Below are 23,771 nucleotides of genomic sequence, written 5' to 3' on the forward strand. Positions count from 1 at the left end.
TAGCAAACGGGGCAGTCCAAACCCTGCACATCTTCCTGCAACAGCACTGCTCCAGCCCCAACTTCCAATTTGAAAGGTCAGGTCAACTCAGGTGCAGCGAGCATGGGGTGTGGCAAAGGAGGGATTTAGCACTTTCAAAAGCACCCTGACACTCACCTGACCAAACAAAATCAATCTTTGGACAGTAGATTAGAATCAGAAAGACTTTATTTATCCCCAAGGGGCAATTAAGACTAGTTAATGGTTAGTGGTTGGACTATGGAGGAGAAATTTCTGCAGATTTGCTGTAATAACCAACCATTCCCAGAAACCTATGCAGCTCACGCCTTGTTTTAGTTGTGGAATAATCATTAATTGCAACAAAGTTGAAATTCATGGACCGTACCTGACCATGTCCCACTTCCCTGCCTAAGTATGTCACAGTGGCCTTGGCAAATTCACACTTTGCCAGGTTGAGAGTCAGAGCAGGTTGAGCCAAATGGTGAAATACTTGGCGTAGCATTTGCAAATGATCTTGCCGAGTTTCCGGATAAACCACCAGGTCATCCAAATAGGCACTGCAGTTGGAGAGGCCACTCAGAACTTTATCAGCCTCTGAAAGGTAACATGAGCATTACTGATATCAAATGCAATGAGACTATAAAAAGTCATCTGATGTCACAAAGGCTGAAATGTTGGAAGCATGTTCAGTTAAGAAGACTTGCCAGTAACCTTTAAGGTGGTCCAATTTGGTTACAGCTCCAGGGGCTCTGATCAGTTTCAGCAGATATTCAGTTTCCTGTTTTGTTAGTGAGCGCTTTACAGGCAGTGTTGGGGAGTAACAGAGTACATGTACCGGTGTTACGTATTTAAAATACAAAAAAGGAGTAACTGTATTCCGTTACAGTTACCGTCTAAAAAGGTGGTATTCAGAATACAGTTACTTTGTTGAAATAAATGGATTACAGGGCGGTATTTTCCTGTTTCATATGTTAGGCTATGCTCTCTCTATTTCTGGTAATTCCACGCCGGTGGAAACCCAAACAAAACATGCATTAAGACGCTCTAATGTCTGTGTCTCAATCTCACGGCCCATGTCACCCCTACTTGCAGCCCTCATAATGACTTGAAGAAATATTGTTTAAAATTATTATTCAAAAACTCATTTAATATGAAGATAATAGGCAGAGTGTTACAGGCATAGCCCTTAAGAATGTAGCCTCATGGGCAGTGTAGTCCAGTTGTAAGTAAGCTATTAAGACTCGACTGTACACTGTGTTCGTGTTTTCCTCCGAAACAATAAGTTCCGTTGGAGCAGCCTTTCAACGTCTCTCTCTGTCTCTCGCTAGCAAAGTTGACCCAGACAACAAAGTAAAGCTAGTTTTCGGCTATGAACCCGACACAAACCCGACATATTAGCCAGAGGTCCCTTTACTACGGTTCGGAGCCGCGGACCTGTTTTATATACGCACGGAATAGTTTTCTATACGAGATCGCTGCAAAAAGTGCAGCCTTACCTAATGTCCACCCTACTGTTACAGAATCTGACAGCTGCTGGTAAGAATGACCTGCGGTAGCACTCCTTAAAGAAAACAACAACAACAAAAAAAACCCAACAACACATAAAAAAAAACAAAAAACAAACAGCCAGTGCCTTCATCTGTCCATTAAATGTCAAACATCACATTGACCCGTAGTCCCTGCTCGTCAGCACATGCTTTTAAAAAGAGCTCCATGTCCTCTGCAAACTGAAAAGCAAAGAGAAGGAAGTCCCTGTACACAAACACAGTGCAGATGACAGGCCAGGCAAACATATATTGATCTGTTTGAATGCCTCCTCATCATGTGAGCCTTGTGTTTTTTAAGAAGACTAAGATCACAGTGAGGGCATTTCAATTCAATTCAATTTTATTTATATAGCGCCAAATCACAACAAAAGTCGCCTCAAGGCACTTTATATTGTACAGTAGATACAGAGAAAAACCCAACAATCATATGACCCCCTATGAGCAAGCACTTTGGCGACAGTGGGAAGGAAAAACTCCCTTTTAACAGGAAGAAACCTCCAGCAAAACCAGGCTCAGGGAGGGGCGGGGCCATCTGCTGCGACTGGTTGGGGTGAGAGAAGGAAGACAGGATAAAGACATGCTGTGGAAGAGAGACAGAGATTAATAACGGATATGATTCAATGCAGAGAGGTCTGTTAACACATAGTGAGTGAGAAAGGTGACTGGAAAGGAAAATCTCATTGCATCCCCCGGCAGCCTACGTCTATTGCAGCATAACTAAGGGAGGATTCAGGGTCACCTGGTCCAGCCCTAACTATATGCTTTAGCAAAAAGGAAAGTTTGAAGCCTAATCTTGAAAGTAGAGATAGTGTCTGTCTCCTGAATCCAAACTGGAAGCTGGTTCCACAGAAGAGGGGCCTGAAAACTGAAGGCTCTGCCTCCCCATTCTACTTTTAAATACTCTAGGAACAACAAGTAGGCCTGCAGAGCGAGAGCGAAGTGCTCTAATAGGGTGATATGGCACTACAAGGTCATTAAGATAAGATGGGGCCTGATTATTTAAGACCTTGTATGTGAGGAGCAGGATTTTGAATTCTGGATTTAACAGGAAGCCAATGAAGGGAAGCCAAAACAGGAGAAATCTGCTCTCTCTTTCTAGTCCCTGTCAGGACTCTTGCTGCAGCATTTTGGATTAACTGAAGGCTTTTCAGGGAGTTTTTAGGACATCCTGATAATAATGAATTACAGTAGTCCAGCCTGGAAGTAATAAATGCATGAACTAGTTTTTCAGCGTCACTCTGAGACAGGATATTTCTAACTTTAGAGATGTTGCACAAGTGAAAGAAAGCAGTCTTACATATTTGTTTAATATGTGCGTTGAAGGACATGTCCTGGTCAAAAATGACTCCAAGGTTCCTCACAGTGTTACTGGAGGCCAAGGTAATGCCATCCAGAGTAAGAATCTGCTTAGATACCATATTTCTAAGAATTTCAGGGCCGAGTACAATAACCTCAGTTTGATCTGAATTAAGAAGCAGAAAGTTAGCGGCCATCCAGGTCTTTATGTCTTTAAGACATTCCTGCAGTTTAACTAATTGGTGTGTGTTACCTGGCTTCATGGATAGATAGAGCTGGGTGTCATCTGCATAGCAGTGAAAATTTATGCTATGTCTTCTAATGATGCTGCCTAAGGGAAGCATGTATAATGTAAATAGAATTGGTCCTAGCACTGAACCCTGTGGAACACCATAATTGACCTTAGTGTGTGAAGAGGACTCTCCATTTACATGAACAAACTGGAGTCTATTAGATAGATATGATACAAACCACTGCAGTGCAGTACCTGTAATACCTACAGCATGTTCTAATCGCTCTAATAGGATATTATGGTCAACAGTATCGAACGCTGCACTGAGGTCTAGCAGGACAAGCACAGAGATGAGTCCACTGTCAGAGGCCATAAGAAGATCATTTGTAACCTTCACTAAAGCTGTTTCTGTGCTGTGATGAGCTCTGAAACCTGACTGAAACTCTTCAAATAAGCCATTCCTCTGCAGATGATCTGTTAGCTGTTTGACAACTACTCTTTCAAGGATGTTTGATATGAAAGGAAGGTTGGAGGTTGGCCTATAATTAGCTAAGACTGCTGGGTCTAGAGATGCTTTTTGAGTAAAGGTTTAACTACAGCCACCTTGAAGGCCTGTGGTACATAGCTGATTATTAGAGATAGGTTGATCATATTTAAGATCGAAGCATTAATTAATGGCAGGACTTCTTTGAGCAGTTTTGTAGGAATGGGGTCTAAAAGACACGTTGATGGTTTGGAGGAAGTAATTATTGAAGTTAACTCAGAAAGATCAATTGGAGAAAAAGAGTCTAACTTAACATCAATGGTACTAAAAGTAGCTGTAGATAATGTTACATCTGTGAGATGATTATTGGTAATTTTTTCTCTAATGATAAAAATTTTATTTGTGAAGAAGTTCATGAAGTCATTACTAGTTAACGTTAAAGGGATTGTTGGCTCAGTAGAGCTCTGACTGTTTGTCAGCCTGGCTACAGTGCTGAAGAGAAACCTGGGGTTGTTCTTATTTTCTTCAATCAGTGACGAATAGTAAGATGTTCTGGCTTTGCGGAGGGCTTTCTTATAAAGCAGCAAACTATTTCTCCAGGCTAAATGATGATCCTCTAAATTTGTGACACGCCATTTCCTCTCCAGCTTATGAGTTATCTGCTTTAGGCTACATGTTTGAGAATTATACCACGGAGTCAGGTACTTCTGATTTGAGGCCTTAGTTTTCACAGGAGCTACAGTATCCAGAGTCGTACGTAGTGAGTTTAATGATGCCACTCGGGCTGTGAAGAGGGAGTGTCGTAGAGCTGAACGCAGATGGAAGAGGGACAAACTGCAGGTGTCTCTTCAAATCCTAAAGGACTGCTGGCGCCTCTATCAGGATACAGTCAAAGAGGCTAAAAGAAAATACTTCTCTAAGATCATTTCTTCCAACAGTCACAATCCACGTGTGTTATTTAAATCTATTGACTCAGTCTTAAATGCTCCACAAAGTGGCTGTTTGGAGGCCTCTCATAAACTGTCTAATGATTTTATGTGTTTTTTCATTAAGAAGGTTGCAACCACGCGGGCTCTCATTTCTTCCCCTGAGTCTGACCCCTCTGTCTTGATCCCTTGCTCTGCTGTTTTTAACCAGTTTGAGCCTGTGACTCTTTCTTATTTTTAGAGGATGTGGTCGGCCACCTGAAGCCCTCTGGTTCCCCAAATGATCCTGTCCCACCACAGTTTTTTAAGGAGATTTTTCCTAGCATAGGCCAGGCTGTTCTTACTGTTATAAACAGCAGTTTAATATCTGGTGTAGTCCCTGCGAATTTTAAGCATGCGGTAGTACAACCCTTGCTTAAGAAACCTGCCCTGGACCACACTGTATTGGCTAACTACAGACCTATCTCCAAGTTGTCCTTTATGTCTAAAATCTTAGAGAAAATTGTACATTGCCAATTGATGGATTTTTTAAATGAGAATGGTATCCTGGAGGTCTTTCAATCAGGTTTTAAAAACTTTCATAGCACGGAGTCAGCACTCTTAAAGGTTTTTAATGATATCCTCCTTACCTGTGACTCTGGTAATCATGTTGTTCTTGTCCTCCTTGACCTAACAGCTGCCTTTGACACTTGTTAAGGTTCAAATGTTGAGAGAGGAATCCATAAATAACCACAGATCCAGGCGTGTACAATTTAGACGGCATTTTAATGAATTACACATGTGTGAGTTCAACAACCCAATCAGTATTGAACTGCTTTACCATATTCAGACAACGGTTTTATAGGGTTAAGATAGTACAGCCCCCTTTTCTGTTGCTAGGCAGATTTAAACAAAGCATACGTCACTCAAAACCACAAATGTTCTGTCAACAACCTTTAACATAGTTTTAAAAGAACATTGTCTTCGGGTCGGTGCTTCCCCTCAGCTCGTCTTCGCTGTCGCTTATCTTCTGGGACATCTGGTGCACTTCCTGGACTACCACGTACGCACCCAAACTTTGCAGTTATAAACTCTTACCTACTAAATGAGTCTGTGTGTGTGTGCACGTGCGAGGGCGCGTGCATGCTGTGTACTGCGTACGTGTCGTGACCTCTCTTACTATATGTGTCTGTATGTGTGTCTCGCCCTTAAATGCTCTCACATCTCACCCGTTACACTTCTGACCTTTCACCGGAACAGAGGCTCATCCTTACATATAATAACCTAACTGGAACTATATATGTAATCTACTGAATAAATGTTTTAATCAAAAGCCTCTACTAAAAGTTTCATATCCTACTCACAGTACTTGCATTCAGAGTCTGCTTTCAGTTTCACTTCTGCAAGAGCATGCCCTGCAGACGTGTTTCCTGTCTCTGCCCTCTACACAGAAACACTGAGATTATAGAAGCATTAAAAACATTTAAAATTATAGATTCAACTCCACAGTTTAAAGTGGTTCTCCTTGGACTTGTAATAAAGACTAATATACTAATATACCCAAATCCTCCACCATCTCATCATTGAACGACTGGCGACCTGTAGCCCTGACCCCCATCGTGAGCAAATGCTTCGAGAAGCTGGTCAGGGACTTCATCTGCTCTGCACTACCCGACTCACTGGACCCTCTACAGTTCGCATACCGCCACAACAGGTCCACTGATGATGCCATAGCCCTGACACTCCATGCTGCCCTGTCACACCTGGAGAAGAGAGACACGTATGTGAGAATGCTGTTTGTAGATTACAGCTCAGCATTCAACACCATCGTTCCCTCGAAGCTGGACAGGAAACTGCAGGATCTAGGACTGAGCAGCTCCCTCTGCAGCTGGATCCTTAACTTCCTGTCTGACAGACGCCAAGTGGTCAGACTGGGCAGCACCACCTCATCCCCCATCACACTGAACACTGGTGCTCCACAGGGGTGTGTACTGAGCCCTCTCCTGTACTCACTCTACACCTACGACTGCACGGCCACTAACAACTCCAACATCATTGTGAAGTTTGCGGACGACACTACAGTGGTGGGTCTTATCACCAACGGTGATGAGACAGCCTACAGGGAGGAGGTCAGCGCCCTGACCCACTGGTGTCAAGACAACCATCTCACCCTCAACGTCGCAAAGACAAAGGAGCTGATAGTGGACTTCCGGAGGTGCAGAGGAGTACACACCCCCATCACCATCAACGGCGCCGCTGTGGAGAGAGTGAGCAGCTTCCGCTTCCTTGGTGTACATCTGGCTGAGGATCTTACGTGGTCAGTACACATAAACAAGACAGTGAAGAAGGCGCAGCAGCGCCTCTTCTTTCTCAGGAGACTGAAAAGATTCGGCATGAGCCCCCGCATCCTCAGGACCTTCTATCGCTGTGCCATTGAGAGCATCCTCACTGGATGCATCACCACCTGGTATGGCAACACCACCGCTTACAACCGCAAAGCTCTCCAGAGAGTAGTGCGGTGTGCTGAACGGATAATTGGAGGTGAGCTTCCCTCCCTCCAAGACATCTACAGGAAGCGGTGCCTGAGGAAAGCGGGGAGGATCATCAAGGACTCCAGTCACCCCAGCCATAAACTCTTCAGACTACTTCCATCAGGAAGGAGGTTCTGCAGCATCCGGTCCCGTACCAGCAGACTGAGAGACAGCTTTTTCCACCAGGCCATCAGACTGCTGAACACGTCATAGACACCTCACCCTCACTACTGGAACTTCAACATTATGCACTCCATACTGTACATTAATGCCACTGTTTTGCACATACCTACCTCTGTATATTTTATATTTTATATATCTTATTTTATTGTTTACTCTATTTCATTTGTAAAACATGTATATACACACTCACACACACACACACACACACACACACACACACACGTAGAAAAACATATTTAGTACACACATTCAGTAATGTATATACCTTTATATATGGTACATATATTTATTACTTTTTAGATTAACCATTTTTATATTTTGCTTGTTGCACGTTATTGTATTTTGCACAACTCTGTTGCTTGTGAAGCTTGCACACAAGAATTTCACTCGCATGTACTGTACCAGTGTACCTGCACATGTGATGTGACAATAAAGGTGATTTGATTTGATTTGATTTGATTTTAATACCCATATATTTGAACATCTGAATGCATCTGAATGCAACATCACTATTAACATGAAATGTTAATGATGATTATAAACATAGCAGCAAATAATAGCAGCAAAACATTCCTACTCCTCTCAATCCCCTCTCTCGACCTCTGGACCACCAGAGGTCGCCATACATTATGTTGGGTCACTCCTTGGCCCATTCAGCTGCTTCCCTGTCCACCCCTGACGTCATGGACATTAGGATCACTTTTCCCACTCTGACCCTCTCTCGGCATTCTGTGATTTAGCGAACCAGACAAACTCATGTCATCTAGGTGGTCTTAATAATAAAAGGCCCGCTCCCACTTGAGAACACTCATGCTTAAGGTTAATCACACCAAAGTATCAGCGAGCCTAAAGTTGATCGGAGGCCGGAGAGAATAAGAGTGCGAGCAGAGCTCAATCAGCACTCCTCCCTCACCCCTGAACCCACTCATACCCGGTGAGAGACCCCTTACACTTGTGAATCTCCAGTGGTCCGTCCCTTTCCTGGGTCCCTCTCTAGTGGAAATCAGGCCGCCTGCAAAGGATAGAAAACACCTTCTCCTCCTACGGCTCTAACTTACTCTGTTCCTCAGTGGTTCTCTTTATTCAAACCTGATTCAACCTAATATCACTCAAAACATGAACCTAATTTCGTATTTGGTTTTTGACTTTTATTTTTATATCTCATTCAACCGTACTCAGCATTTGTAAAACTCTAAAAAGCACTGCCTTTAAGAGGATCAAAGGAAGCACGTCTCTGCATGTGCTTCCTGTTGCTCCTTATCTGATTATCAACATCCTGTGCACAAACTGTCGCTACTGCTGCAAGTGCCTCTCATCTAAAGTCACCTATCACAAGAAAACTGCTTATTCTACTAAAGGATCAAAGAAAAAACAACCACTTTAATCACTACGTGTAAGCACATAGTTAATTGCTCCTAGATAAACTTCATCATAGCTAAAAGCTCCCTAAGAACAACTTCTGTGTGTTGACACTAACTTCATTTTAAAACTCACATTTCCTGTGTTATAACCTGTTTTGGTATACCATTTTATTTCATTTTTGCTGCTCTTAATATAATGATACATTCTAATTTATACTTTCTCAGACTTAACCAAAATATATAAGCTTTTTCCCTTTGCTTCTGTTTTTAAACAAAAACTTGGTCACTTCAACAAGCATTTGTTATTCTGTACCTGCATTTTATGTAATAAGACTAATTTAGAGCTGCATGTGTTATCCCAATATTTTACATGTCACACAGTTTAGTCACAACCAAACTCCTATTCAGTTCCTCTTGTCTGTCACTTGTTACAGGGCCAGCTCAAATTCAGTTAAAAGCTAAATGAATTTCAGGCCCTAGGCCTCAAACCAATACTGTCCTGTGTGGATGAACTCCATATGTCTGTAAGCGTGTGCAATCCTTCAATAACTCAGGTCATTCTCACAGTAGATTGGCTAATCATTAACGCTAACCAAAAGTTTGTGACCCTCAAGAGACGACTCTCTGAGCCACAACTCCGTTAAAGGCACAAAAATGCAATGTGTATGAAAAAATCATTTCTACATATATAATCTCCAATATTATTCATTTGAGTCAGCGAGACTTTTAACATCCTCATAAAAGCTCTCCTCTACCCTAGAAATAAATCTATTTACTATCTGTTTCTAAAGCCTACATTATAACAACTTTATTCTAAAAATCAAAAAGAGATCCCACATTTTCTTCTCATAAAATCTTCACTAATCTTCCCCATTATTATTATTCCCACAGTTTCCCTCTAAGTTTTATATACAACTTCTTATTAACACCAGCAATTTATCTTCTAAACCGAATTCAGTTCCTTTTACTCCTTTCTTTAGAATTAACAATCTCTGCCTCAGTTTTCCCATCTCTAAATTATCAAACAACCCCAATCGTTATAAAATCATACTAAAACCCATTTCAAATTAAACAAATTAAATCTTAAACCCCTCTCTTTTTTGACACATCTCATGTGGCAAAAAACTCAACATGCTTCACCCAAGCTTAACAAATTAACAAGGGAAAAAAGGTTAGTCATATCATTTCATTTCTCAGAACACTTCAGCCATCCTCCTCTCCGGTATTTTGCTCCAGCCCTGAAAACCTGTGTTTAAGGAATAAGATCAATTTAATTATTATGTCAAATCTTCTCCAAATCGTTGCTCCATGCAAAGTCTGGATCCTTGGAACTTCCTGGAAACAAAACCTGTACTTAACTCTCCCCCTTTATGATCCAGTCTGTGTCATGACAAAAAATAAACTTAAACAGAACAGTTATTAATCATGAGTTACCTCAGTTAATGGTAACTTGAATCTCATCAAACCATGTTTCCCTTTTAGCATTTTATAATGTAATAATATGGTCTAACCCAAATCAATAAAACAGAAATTCACTCAAGGGAACATCAGCATCCCCAGATTTAAGTCTCCCACTTGTCCTGCTTATGGCAAAAGCAAAACAAAGCATCCCCTTTCTTTTCCTCACATGGTAAATTTGTCCACATTTATTCATTCCCACCTTAGTCCAGTCACTCACATTCACTCACACGCATTCACACATGATATTTTTGCTGATACTGCAGCCTAATGAAATGCTCCACATCAGCAAAATGAGCTCAATCATTTATTTTATCTCGTTTTCCTTTTTAGGAAAATAGTTCTCTATACTTTTGACTGGATTGACTCGCTGCAATCCTTTTTTAGACAGAGACTCGCCGCCAATCAGTCTCTGATTGTAATCAATTATAATCTGTAATGCCCACCTGATTTTCGTACTTGGTAATTTTGTCAGCGCCGTCAGTTCACTCTCTTCCAGGCCTGCTTAGAACAAAAATGAGAAAGAGAGCTGATTATTAGCTCATCAAAGTACAAAACAAAATCACCTGACAGGTTTTTCCTAAGTGCACTGTTACAAAAACTATGGGCCCTTTTAGACATGTCCATGTTTATCAAAACTCCCTCTATTAAAATGAAAAACAACAGCCCCAAAAAATCTTAAACAATCTTAAATTTCACCCATTCAACGCACTGAAAACCTCGTCAAAAGATCAAAGACCGTTTGCACAATGTCACCCTTCCTTACTCTCCCATGTTTTCATTCAGCATAAAATATAAACCGATTTCAACAACGTACCATCACTAAATTATAAATTTCCTGTCCAAATCTGCACCTCTGAACAGACCTGACCACCGTAATCAAATATCCTGATACTTTACCAGTATATATTTCGCCAAATAATCTTCAACAGCCACCGCTCTCTCTTGAACTGAAAGCCTCCGACACACACACACACAGGAAGTGTCTCTGCTCCAGCTAATTTGCATAAACCCACAGCTCAACAGCCAACTTGACAAGAGAAATACATGTTTAAACCTTATCACATTATTGAATTATTTTCATTTTCTTTCTATACTAATCACTGGTTTTGATCACTCAGTACGAGAGCACTCCTGAGTCACTCTTATAAACACTAATCACTTTTCTTTTGTTTTTTCCATCTATTTTATTAAACATTCACACCATTCTCTCACTCATACAAGCAGCAAGCTGATCTTCATTGCATATGCTTGTGTTCTTAGCCAGGTTTATTCAATATCTGTTCATTAATCTTCATGAGCTTGTCTCTGTAAGGTTAATGCATTCTCTGTTTGTATGTGTATGTGTATGTGTTATTTTTGCATCTATGGCTTCACAGTCTCCCAGACACTTCCCAATTCTCCAGTTAAGCAGTCAGTTTTCTTTTTTCCCTGAATTACTAACCCAAACTTTAATTTCCCACCTTAAATAAAGCACTCCTAGTCTTCAGCCAGGAGCTAGGGCTTGCTTTTCAGGTTCATAGACACATCACGCTGTGAACAATTCAACCAAAAACTTGCCTTAACTTCTCCATTGATGTTAACCTACACTTTTCCTTCCGACTGCGGCATCTGGAGAACTGGTCCAAGTCTGCTTTACTCCTGAAAATAACAAAACTAAGACATTTTCATTATTATCACAAGTGCTTAAATGACCCATTTCCCTCTCTCTGGTCAGAAATACCAATTATGCCATGCATGTAAGCGTGTTCTTCCTCGCAATCTACATTAATTGAATGTAAGCTGCTTCTTCATTGAATTAATTCATTGAGTTCTTCGTTGCATTTCTATGTATTCATGTTAATGTACACTACGTGTAAGCTGTTTCTTCATTGCATCTTAAATTATAATCACTTTTACTTCATGCATTTTTTTCACTGAGCTTTAGATTCAAACTATTTCACTTCTGATTCATTTCAAAAATAATCTCACATGTAACAACTTGTGTGTGTGTGTTTTCGATTCATTAAGGTAATGACAATTATTTTCTTTCATTATTCTTACCTTTTCTAATGTTTACCTCTTTGTTATGCTGTGGTGGACATCCCTAAACAATCATGAGTTCCGGCTTCAATTTTTCCAATCCAATTATCTCCTATATTCTCGCAGTCAAACTCGTCCAGCTTCATCTCTCACCGGTCCTTTTTCATCCACAGTGTCCTGTTCGGGCTTCAAAGCTCCAGCAAACACAGTCTGTTTCTTCTCTGTTTTGATCTTTCAGTATTCTTCTTCCAAGATTGCTCCAAGCATGGCAAATATGAGAGTCAGTGCCTTCAAGCAGACACATCACACTGTTCTTCACCAGCATGCATGTTGCATCTTTCATACTGCTGGACTCATCAGTGGTCGTCAGTGTTACTGCTTTCACTTGCACTGCTTTTAGCTTCAGTTAATTCTCCAAGTCCACGATGTTCTGTCGGTCTTCATCAGGAAATTGACTGTCCTTTACTGTCCTTTGAGTTTCTTCTCAGTTTCAGGGACAAAGTGAGAGATCAAGCTGCACAATTTCGAGCCAAAGACTGGCTTATTTTCTCCCAATTCTGTTAATCTATTGTTATGCCGCTGCACTCAAGGTTCCAATGTTGAGAGAAGTCCACCTGTATTGGCACACTAAAGCATAGAATTAGTATTCTTTTCATTTCTTATTCTTAAAAACTCTGTTTTGCTTCATCTCCCTCGAGTTTAACTCATCCGTCTCTCTGTGTTCTCTCTTTACACAAACACTTCTCCACACACATCACCCTTCTTTAGGTCAGTTTTGTAGCGTATACACTTATGTGTTTTCAATCAGAAAAATAAACTCAACCTCTCACAACATCACTCATGCGTTTCTTGAATTAAAAGCACTTTCAAACCTTAAAACATCCTACTTTACATCACAAAAGAAATATATTTCACACTCCTTTATTTCATACACACTTTTTAAATGTTCTAACCTCTTTCAGACACCATGAATCGTCTCACACACCCTGCCTTTTCTCTCACTCAGACAAATCACGCAGAGTCACTCAAATCAAATACTGACCGCATTCACACGGTTAAAATCACTCAAAATACACTTTCCTATGCGTATTTTGGACATGCCTTCCATAATCAGAAAGAGCAAGTCAACAGAAAAAGAAACTGAAACCTCTCATCATTCTCACAGCTTCTCACCACACACACATAACTGAAAAATAAAACACACCAGCATTTATGGCTCAAGATATATACATCTATCAAAATTCAGTCAATTACTATACATCCACACTAATATATTCAAACTTTATTTATACTCTCGTAATGAGCAAAACCAGCCTCTTATATACAGGCATTTAGCAAAATTGGCAAACAATAGTCATAAAGCTCAATACTCTCGAAACTGAAACCACCCTCTCTGCGCGTCACCGCTCCTCATTTGCATTTACACACACCATCAGTGCACATCCGGCTGTGCATTGCTGACACAGAGACTGATCTTACTCATAGATCTCATATTTTATATTACACAGAGACGTCTTATTAATTACAACTGCACAGATTTTTCTAGGCCTCTTAAACCTATATAATTTCGACAAATTTAATAATAACGGTCCAACCGATCAAGTCCCAGACTTTTTTGCGACCAATTTTAGCCAGTATTCCGTCCCTGACGGTGGCCCGATTGCTAATGCCCTAACCAAATTTATCGTAGCCAAAAAAGCGCAAAATAGGAGACTCTAACTCCTAGCAATTTCGGAGGTTCCCAAGTTCTCCCCTGCTGTCGACGGTACTATCCCTACTCTTCAGGGTAGGTCGAGGGTCAGCGTCCTGCCCAAGCGCAAGCGTTACCAAGGAGAAAAGTGCGCTTCTTAACAGACGCCGCTGTCGTTTGTTAAGGTTCAAAATATAGGGAAGGAAACACAGGAGGAATGCAAGTAACCACACTGGTCCAAAGGGTAAAGACGATGATTTTAATGAAATGACACGCGTGGGAGAATGAGCGGACTCTGTAAGCAGACAGCCCCACAATCTCATCCTCCTAACATCAAAATACAGTTTTATATGCATCAGAGTATATTTAGTGACGCCCCCTCATTGCGTCATCACATACATCAGCTTCAAAACCACAAATGTTCTATTTGACAACTTAAGGCACAATTAAAAGTACACTGGCTTCCATCTTCTCCTCGGTGGTTTCCCGTAAGCCAGCTCAGCTCTCGCATCGTGCATCTACTGCTTCATCAGTCAACCTTCACCTACACCCTAACAGTGTGTGTGTATGTGTGTCTGTGCGTACACGTGCGAGGGCGCGTGCATGCTATGTACTGCATGACCTCTCACTATTTGTCTGTCTGTGCGTGCAGAGTTTGCATCTGCTTTTCTGAACCTTAGTTGAACTTTCCCCTATCAGTGATTCCTCTAACTAAGTGTGCGTGTGGTTACGTGTATGTCCGAACCAAGACTATATATGTGTACTCTACTGAATTAATGTTTTGATCAAAAGCCTCTACTAAAAGCTTAAATCAAAGATAAATGCATACTAACTCTTTGGCTCTTTGGCTTTCACTCGCTCTGCTTTCGGTTTCGCTTCTGCAAAAGCACACCGTTTCCTGTCAGCCTGCAACTCAGCTTCTCCCCCACTGAAGACTATGTGTAAGAATATAAAACATTCGAAAACCTTTAAATTATAGATTCAACCGGTAATAAACCTGTTAATATTTGATTATGATAACCCCTGTAATACAAATTATAACCTAATGCCAGCACTTCAATAAATGCTTGGATGAAATGATAATTAATGCAATGATAAAGATGATGGTTATGAACAGTAACCCTAAAATAATTCCTATAATTCTACACTACCCTCTCTTGACCTCTTGACCACAAGAGGTCACCATACTGTGTGTGGTGTCACTCCTTGGCCCATTCAGCTGCTCCCCTGTCCATCCCAGACATCATGGACATTAGGATCACTGTTCTTAGCTCTGACCCTCTCTTGGCATCCTGTGACTTAACAAATCAGACAACCTCATGTCATCTAGGTGGTCTTAGTTATAAAATGCCCGCTCCCACTTGAGAACACTTCATGCTTAAGTGGTCTCTGCTCCTCTTCTGGGTCCCTCTCTTCTGGGCCTCCTGCAAAGGATAGAAAACACTTTCTCCCTACTATGCTCTAAGTTACTCTGTTCCTCGATTGTTCTCAAAACATGAACCTAATTTCATATTTGGTTTTTGACTTTTATTTTCAAATCTTAATCAACCGTACTCAGCATTTGTAAAACTCTTCAAGCACTGCCTTCAAGAGAATCGAAGGAAGCACGTCTCTGCATATGCTTCCTCTTTGCTCCTTATCTGATCATCAACATCCTGTGCACAAACTGTCACTGCTGCAAGGGCCTCTCATCTAAAGTCACCTTTCACAAGAAAAATCATCATAAAATCATTATAAGGGCTTATTCTACTAAAAGGATCAAAGGAAAACAACCATTTTAATCAACTAAGTTTAAGCATATAATCAATTACTCCTAAATAACTTTCATCATAGCTAAAAGCTCCCTAGGAACAACTTCTGTGTGTTGACACTAACTTCATTTTAACACTCACAGTTCCTGTGTTTAAGGTCCTGTTTTAATATATCATTTTATTTCATTTTACTACTCTCAATGTAATGGTACATTCTAATTATATTTTATCAGTCATTATATTTTATCAGTTTTAACCAAAATACATAAGCTTTTCCCCCCTTGGACCTGGTTTAAAGCAAAAACTTGATCCCTTCAACAAGTATTTGTTATTCTGTAACTGCATTTTATATAAGAGGACTAATTTAGAACTGCATGTGTTATCTCCATATTTTACATGTTACCCAATTTAGTTACAAACGAAACTCCTATTCAGTTAAATGCTAAATGGATTTCAGGCCTTTTGCCTGGAATCAATACTGTCAGGTCTTAATGAGCTCTATATGTCTGTAAGCGTGTGCAATCCTTCAATAACTCAGGTCATTCTCACAGTAGATTGGCCAATCATAACGTTAACCAAAAGTTTATGACCCTCAAGAGACGACTCTCTGAGCCACAACTCCGTCAAAGGCACAAAATGCAATGTGTATGAACATCCTCATAAAAAGCTCTCCTCTACCCTAAAAATAAATCTATTTACTATCAGCAATTCATCTTCTAAACCTAATTCAGTTCATTTTAATCCTCTCTTTAAAGAATTTAAAGAATTTTACCATATTTAAATTATCAAAAAACCCCAATCGTCATAAAATCATACTAAAACCCATTTCAAATTAAACAAATTAAACCTTAAATCCCTCTCTTTTTTGACACATCTCATGTGGCAAAAAACTCAACATGCTCCACCCAAGCTTAACAAATCAAAAGGAAAAAAGGTTAGTCATTTCATTTCTCAGAACAGCTCAGCAATTCTCCTCTCCGGTGTTTTGCTCCAGCCCTGAAAACCTGTGTTTAAGGAACAAAATCAATTTAATCATCATGTCAAATCTTCTCCAACTCGTTGCTCCATGGAAAGTCTGGATCCTCGGAATTTCCTGAAAACAAAACCTGTGCCTTACATTTCATACTCAACTCTCCCTTTATGATCTAGTCTGTGTCATGACAAAAATAACCTTAAACAAAACAGTTATTAATCCTGAGTTACCTCAGTTAATGGTAACTTGAATCTCATCAAACAATGTTTCCCCTTTTAGCATTTAGCATTCTATAGTGTAATAACATAATCCAACCCCAGTAAATAATTTTCTCAAAACAAACATCAATATCCCAAAATCAGCATCCCCAGATTTAAGTCTCCCACTTGTCCTGTTTGTCAACCTTTTATTTATTTCCCCCCTTGGTCCAACCACTCGCATTCACTCCCATGCATTCACACATGATATTTTTTTTTTTTTTTTTTTTTTGCTGATCTGCAGCCTCCTGCGCACGTCATCAGATGCTCCACATCAGCAAAATGAGCTCAATCATTCGTTTTATTTCGTTTTCCTGTTTAGAAAAAGAGTTCTCTATACTTTTGACTGGATTGAATCGATACAATCCATTTTTAGACAGAGACTTGCCGCCAATCAATCTCTGATTGTAATCAATTATAATTCTGTAAAGCCCACCTGATTTTCGTACTTGGTAATTTTGTCAACGCCGTCCGTTCACTCTCTTCCAGGCCTGCTTAAAACAAAAATGAAAAAGAGAGCTGATTATTAGCTCATCAAAGTACAAAACAAAATCACCTGACAGGTTTTTTCCTGAGTGCACTACTACAAAAAATTTTTGGGGCCCCTCTCAGACATATCCATGTCTTAATTAAACACCCTCTCTGGAAATAAAACAACAGCCTCAAAAATCTGAAACAATCTTAAATTTCACCCGTTCAACACACCGAAAACCTCGTCAAAAGATCAAAGACCGTTTGCACAATGTCACCCTTCCTCACTTTACCATGTGTTCATTCAGCACAAGATAAAAACCAATTTCAACCACATATCATCCTTAAATTATAAATTTCCTGTCCAAATCTGCCCCTCTGAACAGACCTGACCACCGTAATCAAATATCCTGATACTTTACCATTATATATTTCTCCCAATACTCTTCATCAGCCCCGATCTCTCTTGAACTGAAAGCCTCCGACACACACGCACACAGGAAGTGTCTTTGTCACTCACTCACTCCAGCTAATTTGCATAAACCCACAGCTCAACAGCCAACTTAACAAGAGGAATACATGTTTAAACCTTATCACATTATTGAATTATTTTCATTTTCTTTCTATACTAATCACTTACTTTGATAAATCAGTGCAAGAGCACTCCTAAGTAATCACTTCTCTTTTGTTTTTTGTTTTTTTCCATAACTCACTCCCTTGTCATACAGCTTCGTTTGAGTTATTCCACAACAACTCTATTTTATCCAAGTGTGTTTTAAGTGTATTTTCTTCAACATTCACACCATTTTAACCCTCATGAAATCAGCAGGCTGATTTAATTACATATGTTTGTGTTCTTAGCCAAGTTTTAATCACTATCTATACATTACTCTTCATGAGCTTATCTCTGTAAGGTTAGTGCATTTTCTGTTTGTATGTGTGATTCTTATAAATGTTTCTTTATGATCTTTGTGATCTTGTAAATGTTTCTTTTCCAGTGTTCCAAACTCCTTTTGACAGGGTGTGTTTTCTCTCTTTGGCTCATCACTGATCCTTGTTAATGACATTTCCCCTCCGCCTGTGCCCAGTGGCCTTACCTGTTAAATCCCGTCTCCTCCAGTGACTCCAAGGTCACTCCGGGACTTAGGTTCGAGCAATCGTGACTGCGCCTTGCCTTAGGTTGTCCCAGGGTTTCGAGGTGGGATCTTACCCGTCATGGGCTGTCCAGCCTTCCATGCCCGCCTACTACAGGAGCCAACTGGGCAAGGGTGTTATCAGGCCTAGGGGACACACTGGTTCTGGAAATTAAAGGAGTGTAAACTGCTTTCTTTATTAAACTTTCCAACAATAATTTCACATGTAACAGTTTGTGTATGTGCATTTTCAATTCATTAATGTAATTGTTAGTTCATGTATTTATTTCTCTCAGTCTGTCTCTTTTCTAAAACCTGTAATTAATATAATTTTATTACTTTATTACTTTTTCTTAAAACATGCATTCGCTTCATCTTCTTAGAATTTAACTCTGTCTATTTCTCTGGGTGCTCCCCTGACATCATCAGTCACACACACCTTCCTCTTACACACACTTTTAAATATTCTAACCTCTTTCAGACGCCATGACTCGTCTCACACACACTGCCTTCTCTCTCTCAAACTTCCATTTTCCACTCACTCAGACAAATAATGCAGAGTCACTCAAATCACATACTGACAGCCTTCACACAATTAAAATCACACAAAATACGCTTTCATACGAGTATTTTGGACATGCCTTCCATGATCAGAAAGAGCAAGTCAAAAGAGAAAAAGAAAAAGAAAACTGAAACCTCTCATCGTCTCGCAGCTTCTCCCCACACACACATAACTGAAAAATAAAACACACCAACATTTATGGCTCACGAAATATACATCTATCAAAATTCAGTCATTTACTATGCATCCACACTAATATATTCAAACTGTATTTACACTCTCATAATAAGCAAAACCAACCTCTTATATACAGGCATTTAGCAAAGCGCTCAGTCCTCTCGAGAACTGAAACCACCCTCTCTGCGCGTCACTGCTGCTCATTTGCATTTACACACACAATCAGTGCACATCCGGCTGTGCATGACTGACACAGAGACTGATCTTACTCATAGATCTCATATTTTATATTACAGACGTCTTATTAATTACAACTGCACAGATTTTTTTAGGCCTTTTCAACTCCTATGTAATTTCGATAATAGAACATAACGGCTCCAACCGATCAGTCCCAGACTTTTTGTGCTCAATTCACCAGGGCGGTCCCAGACTGTCCTGTCCAGATTTCTAAACCTAACATAATTTGCCAGCATACCCAATAAGCGCAAGAATAGGGGACTTGAACCCCTAGCAATTTCGGAGTTTCCCAACCTCTCCCCCGCTGTCGACGGTACTATCCCTACTGTCCTAGTAGGTCTAAGATCAGCGTCCTGTCTTAGCGCAAGCGTTACCAAGGAGAAAATGCGCTTCTTAACAGACGCCGCTGTCGTCCTAGAAAAATTTACAATAATTTGAAACAACAATCTACACCCGGAGCCGGATAAGATTGAGGCAGATCTCCCGTTGTGGACATAGGGGACTTGAACCCACAAAAATGACCATCACACGTAGACCAAATGACCAACGGGACTTGAACCCACAAAATGACCAAATTCCCTATCCTTCTAAAAGTTCACTTCGCAGTCCAACTGCTTTAATTCTCTTTTCATTCCTTTATTCTCATTACTCAGTACTGTCACTTATAAACTTCCATTTCATTATCATTACTTCAACCTTCAACTTTTCACCAAAATCAAAGCAGACATCTACCAGTAGTTTCAGTGAGTAGACTTTCAATTTACACAGCCCAATTTGACACACTTTGGTTCATAAGATCAACAGGTGGTGCCTACCTTTTGTTATATGCCGGCTTGTCACTCACTTTGACCACTGACCAATGCCTGAGCGCCTGACGCCTCGGACCTTTCTCCGTCCTGTCTCACTTCCCCCCTCGGACGAAGCCCCCAAATGTTAAGGTTCAAAATATAGGGAAGGAAACACAGGAGGAATGCAAGTAACCACACTGGTCCAAAGGGTAAAGACGATGATTTTAATGAAATGACACGCGTGGGAGAATGAGCGGACTCTGTAAGCAGACAGCCCCACAATCTCATCCTCCTAACATCAAAATACAGTTTTATATGCATCAGAGTATATTTAGTGACGCCCCCTCATTGCGTCATCACATACATCAGCTTCAAAACCACAAATGTTCTATTTGACAACTTAAGGCACAATTAAAAGTACACTGGCTTCCATCTTCTCCTCGGTGGTTTCCCGTAAGCCAGCTCAGCTCTCGCATCGTGCATCTACTGCTTCATCAGTCAACCTTCACCTACACCCTAACAGTGTGTGTGTATGTGTGTCTGTGCGTACACGTGCGAGGGCGCGTGCATGCTGTGTACTGCATGACCTCTCACTATTTGTCTGTCTGTGCGTGCAGAGTTTGCATCTGCTTTTCTGAACCTTAGTTGAACTTTCCCCTATCAGTGATTCCTCTAACTAAGTGTGCGTGTGGTTACGTGTATGTCCGAACCAAGACTATATATGTGTACTCTACTGAATTAATGTTTTGATCAAAAGCCTCTACTAAAAGCTTAAATCAAAGATAAATGCATACTAACTCTTTGGCTCTTTGGCTTTCACTCGCTCTGCTTTCGGTTTCGCTTCTGCAAAAGCACACCGTTTCCTGTCAGCCTGCAACTCAGCTTCTCCCCCACTGAAGACTATGTGTAAGAATATAAAACATTCGAAAACCTTTAAATTATAGATTCAACCGGTAATAAACCTGTTAATATTTGATTATGATAACCCCTGTAATACAAATTATAACCTAATGCCAGCACTTCAATAAATGCTTGGATGAAATGATAATTAATGCAATGATAAAGATGATGGTTATGAACAGTAACCCTAAAATAATTCCTATAATTCTACACGTTCTAGAAGAATTTAGAATACTTTGAAACAACAATCTACATCCGAACCAGGATTAAGATTAAGGACAACCCTCAACAGTTTTGGAGATTCCCAAGTCCTCCTCGAATGTTGCCCGAAACTATCCCTAGTCGCAGCTAGGTGAAGGATAGATTTCTCTATCCAGCAGGGAGCGTCACCTCCGAGAAACTTCTTAAGGGTTGCATAACCAATGGGACTTGAACCCACAAAATGACCAAATTCCCTATCATTCTAAGTTCACTTCAACTGCTTTCTCTTTTCATTCCTTTATTCTCATTACTCAGTACTGTCACTTATACTTCATTATCATTACTTCAACCGGTAAACTTCATGAAAACTTCACCAAAATTAAAAAACAGACATTCACCAGTAATTACAGTGACCAGGCTTTTAATTTGACATGCCCAATGTGACACCTTTTGGAAATATATTTCAACAGGCAGTGTCTTACCTTTAAATGCCCCGGGGAATGCCTGCTCACTTTCACCACTGATTACCGTCTGCCCGTCCAATTACCACGGACCCCGGATCTCTCAAAATTCCTCCCTCTCTCTCACCGGACGATGCCCCCAAATGTTAAGGTTCAAATGTTGAGAGAGGAATCCATAAATAACCACAGATCCAGGCGTGTACAATTTAGACGGCATTTTAATGAATTACACATGTGTGAGTTCAACAACCCAATCAGTATTGAACTGCTTTACCATATTCAGACAACGGTTTTATAGGGTTAAGATAGTACAGCCCCCTTTTCTGTTGCTAGGCAGATTTAAACAAAGCATACGTCACTCAAAACCACAAATGTTCTGTCAACAACCTTTAACATAGTTTTAAAAGAACATTGTCTTCGGGTCGGTGCTTCCCCTCAGCTCGTCTTCGCTGTCGCTTATCTTCTGGGACATCTGGTGCACTTCCTGGACTACCACGTACGCACCCAAACTTTGCAGTTATAAACTCTTACCTACTAAATGAGTCTGTGTGTGTGTGCATGTGCGAGGGCGCGTGCATGCTGTGTACTGCGTACGTGTCGTGACCTCTCTTACTATATGTGTCTGTATGTGTGTCTCGCCCTTAAATGCTCTCACATCTCACCCGTTACACTTCTGACCTTTCACCGGAACAGAGGCTCATCCTTACATATAATAACCTAACTGGAACTATATATGTAATCTACTGAATAAATGTTTTAATCAAAAGCCTCTACTAAAAGTTTCATATCCTACTCACAGTACTTGCATTCAGAGTCTGCTTTCAGTTTCACTTCTGCAAGAGCATGCCCTGCAGACGTGTTTCCTGTCTCTGCCCTCTACACAGAAACACTGAGATTATAGAAGCATTAAAAACATTTAAAATTATAGATTCAACTCCACAGTTTAAAGTGGTTCTCCTTGGACTTGTAATAAAGACTAATATAATACCCATATATTTGAACATCTGAATGCATCTGAATGCAACATCACTATTAACATGAAATGTTAATGATGATTATAAACATAGCAGCAAATAATAGCAGCAAAACATTCCTACTCCTCTCACACTGTACACCACAACATTTTACTGTCTCGCTTGCACCATCTTGCAGGCATTCGTGGTACTGCTTTGAAATGGTTTAGGTCTTATCTTTGTGACAGAACTTTTAGTGTTAACTTTTTAGGGTATGAGTCTTCCTCTGCCACTTTTCAGTCTGGGGTCCCGCAGGGCTCAATTTTAGGGCCTCTGCTTTTTTCATTATATTTACAGCCCCTGGGAACCATCCTCAGAAGGCATGGAATATCCTTCCACTGCTATGCTGACGACTGTCAGATTTATCTGCCTCTGAAGCAGAAAGAGGCCTTGTCTATTAAGCCACTTCTAGCATGTCTAGAAGACATTAAATCTTGGATGTCCCTAAACTTTCTAAGGTGTAATTCAAGCAAAACTGAGGTGATTCTGTTTGGTCCTAGTGGACCTTGTGAACCCTCTGCTATTGATTTGGGACCCCTGGCAGAGTATTTTAAATTTGTTGTTACAAACCTGGGTTTTAAGATGGACAGTGATTTTAAATTAGACAGTCAAATTAGGGCTACTGACAGGGGATTTCTTTAAATCACCCTGCTGTTCTTTCTTTAGCCAAGACTCCTGAGTTTAGAAGACACAAACACTGCAGTTCTTTCACTCGCGAGGGCAGCCATGAACACAGGATCTGCGTCTATTGACTGTCCGCGTCCTTTATTTATACAAGATGATTTGTGTGTGTGTGTGTGTGTGTGTGTGTGTGTGTGTGTGTGTGTGTGTGTGAAGATAACATCAGTCAAGGCAGCGGGTTTTTCCCTTTTCTACATCTGTATGTTCTCGTAAAAGAGCTGAGCTTAGTCTTCTCTACATCTAAATGTTCAGAACGACAGGATGCGGTTGGTATCTGCATAAGTTCATCACACAAGTTACTAGGTGAAAAGTCGTAGAAATATGCTTAATTATAAAAGGAATACATTTCATGTAGCTGATCACATATATACAATTTTCTCTTGACATTCCGCCCTGTTTATCAGAGAAATGAAATGTACAATAAGTAACTACTTGTCTTTCACTTTCTTAGTTACTA

At 40.4% G+C, this 23,771-nt stretch overlaps 1 long non-coding RNA gene across 1 annotated transcript; it reads right to left on the reverse strand.

Annotated features, from left to right (window-relative positions):
• Positions 1 to 19,356: 19,356 nt before the first annotated feature.
• Positions 19,357 to 21,547, reverse strand: LOC109200606 (uncharacterized). The gene is made up of 2 exons (XR_002060766.2): positions 21,510 to 21,547; positions 19,357 to 19,966 (listed from the first exon to the last, which is right to left on the reverse strand). It is a non-coding gene; the product is annotated as an uncharacterized LOC109200606 (long non-coding RNA).
• Between the last annotated feature and the right edge of the window lie 2,224 nt (positions 21,548 to 23,771).

The sequence above is a fragment of the Oreochromis niloticus genome, linkage group LG5, assembly GCF_001858045.2.
Source record: "Oreochromis niloticus isolate F11D_XX linkage group LG5, O_niloticus_UMD_NMBU, whole genome shotgun sequence".
Lineage (NCBI taxonomy): Eukaryota > Metazoa > Chordata > Actinopteri > Cichliformes > Cichlidae > Oreochromis > Oreochromis niloticus.